Genomic DNA, 2,734 nt, shown 5'->3' with positions numbered 1-2,734 from the left:
TGAATGACGAGACGAACAAGCCGCTTGCTTGATGCTACGCGATACGACTACAATAGAAATATCGATATTGTAGCGCTCGTCACCCTAAGACATGATAAAGTCTCATAATTCCCATTAATTCAATGTCCTTCAAAGTGGAATACAACATTGCTTGCACGATGCTGCTTGGCAGTAGATATAGAGGTTGCGATGGTACGACTTTAGTTTACAAGATAACTATCATTTTTATATATAGGAATTCTATTCGGTAACTAGATGATATACTTGGCATGTCTTTCGTGTTTCACATACTTATCGAAATAGATAGTCCGTCTCGTCCGTCGTCATCCGTCTTTTTGTATTTATACCACCACGATATTGCATTTCGAAAGTGTAAATAAGACACTAAAGACCTAGCGTTAAGTGACTGGACATTTAATATTATAACCCCATAGTTATCATAACATCTAATCCAACTTCATAATTATTTTGAATATTTACCTTCTAATTTATCTCGTTTTAAAGGTTTAGTTGAAACCCCCATCGCCAGTGCAATTGGACTCAGACCCAGAAATACGCCGAGAAGTGCAAAAACTTCACCCTATGTAGTGCCTCCAGGATTTCTAACTCATAGAAGCTACAGGTATTCTTGAGTCATAATACATACTTTGGGCAGTCGCGGCATCCACCGAAATGCTAGTAGTAAAAAACAAAACTTATATTGACATTAAAGCTGATGCTATACATTGTTCAACATAATATTTTACCACCACAGCAATATAATGCCTCCTCCATTAATATAATTAGCTGTCTCCGCGCAGTACATTGTAGTGTGGGAACAGCATCACCTGAAGTTGGAAACTTTAGCGTTAATATGAGCTAACTTCCCCACGGTAATTGGATTTTATGAATACATTAAATATTTTCATAGTAAATACTGAACGTTTATGCTCTGTTGTGTTTTCTATAGACGAGTAGGTACCTAGTGTTTACGAGTTGGTAAACTTAGGGTTGATTGTCTCAAATTTGTATTTCTTTTTAGTACACTTATTTTAATAGCTACTGAAAATACTGTAAGTAAAATTCCTTTAGTAGTAACTGGAGACTATTAAAATAATCAACGTTATATGAATGAACTCACAGTGTCTTAAAGTCTGGCAGCGAATCTTCTGCGTAGATTGGAACGTCAACAGCTAAAAAAAATCAAAATGTATACTTTATTGTAAAATGTTAGTCAGATATTGTAACTTTGACTTTTTGGACGACCAACAACTCAAGCCGTCCCGTGACTATGAAGGCTGCAGTCTTTGAACTTCGGAAGATAATTATAATAATATAAAAAACCGTGATATAATCCGGAAAACTAGTTTTATGTTAATACATAAAGGCTTTTTAATAATTTGTCTTTTGAAACTTATCTTAGTAGTTTTATATTACTCGCGAAATTTTAAACAGAAAGGTGTTTATATTATGAAAACAAGATATAAATTAATGTTTGTAAGCACTATATTATAATCTATGTTTCCAATTATAGGATACCCTGTTTATGTTATATATTTACATAAAACAATTTGTTTCGTTTGCTGTAACTACACACGTCGTATAATTTATCAGTTTTATGTTATCATACGAATTCTTAAATAATCACAAGTGACGATCGAATGAATAAAGTGAAAGTACCAATCACACAAGTGTCACATGAAACTTATGCGTGTATAATACTATTGATTATAATAGTTTATGTACTACAATTTTGCCACAAATACATAAGGTTTCCGTGGTGTAGCGGTTATCACATCTGCCTAACACGCAGAAGGCCCCCGGTTCGATCCCGGGCGGAAACATTTCTTTTTATTATTCCAATAATACTTTTATTATGAATCTTTGATTATAAATTGAAAAGTAAAATCAATTTGATATAATTTTGTCTAAGAACAAGAACAAGCAAATTCTGTAGAACTACAGCATATACAATAATCATTTCATCGATTTAAAACAGCGCCATCTATTGTTTGGTTTGGTGAACGATAACTATTCGTTATCAGTAATCGATCTTGCGGTAGCGTCGAAGAGAGTCGTTATTGTAATTTAAATAACTGCGATTATTTTTATTTCTTGTTCATGATTCTTTCATGTATGGATCATCTTTTCCACCTATAAATGGAAAATATGCAAATATAACCAATAGCTGAAGAAAATGAATTTTATAAAAAAAAAATATATCTAATATGGCCAAAACTTTTTCATGAAACTCTCATGTTACTTGCAATAAAATTAAACTCTACCTACTTTTCTATTTAATAATCCATAAAAAACCAAAGGAATCTCATAAAATATACCGAATTTAATACATAATGTAATTTAATAAAAGCCAACCGAATTCCAAATAACTATAAGCCAACATGCACGCAGGCACACATGAATAACTCAAACTATAATTAACAATATTGATTAACACTTAACCCAAATATCTGATTCAAATAAACATTTGTAAACGTTCACAAAAGGGCGAGCGGAAATTTTCAAAAGGATCTTTAGGCTTTCGCAATCCAACACGATGTCACAACTTCGTTCGACTGAATCAATTTTATTTCGATATGAAATGTGCCTGTCATAGTAAATCCGCAGATCTGAAGCGGTTGATCTCTCCTCCCGGATTCACTGTGTAGAAAATTGTATTTCCAAATCCCGACGCGTATATCCCCATTTTTGCATATTCCCGTTCGGTGTGCAATGTGGGTTTTGTATAAGACTG

General features: G+C 33.2%; 1 non-coding gene across 1 annotated transcript; it reads left to right on the top strand.

Moving 5' to 3' along the window:
* Positions 1–1,750: 1,750 nt before the first annotated feature.
* Positions 1,751–1,823, top strand: Trnav-aac. Its single transcript has one exon. It is a non-coding gene; the product is annotated as a tRNA-Val (tRNA).
* Positions 1,824–2,734: the final 911 nt, after the last annotated feature.

This window comes from Manduca sexta, chromosome 25, assembly GCF_014839805.1.
Source record: "Manduca sexta isolate Smith_Timp_Sample1 chromosome 25, JHU_Msex_v1.0, whole genome shotgun sequence".
In the NCBI taxonomy this organism is placed as follows: Eukaryota; Metazoa; Arthropoda; class Insecta; order Lepidoptera; family Sphingidae; genus Manduca; species Manduca sexta.
The sequence above is the reverse complement of the archived record's forward strand: the minus strand, read 5'-3'. Positions and strand labels throughout refer to the sequence as shown.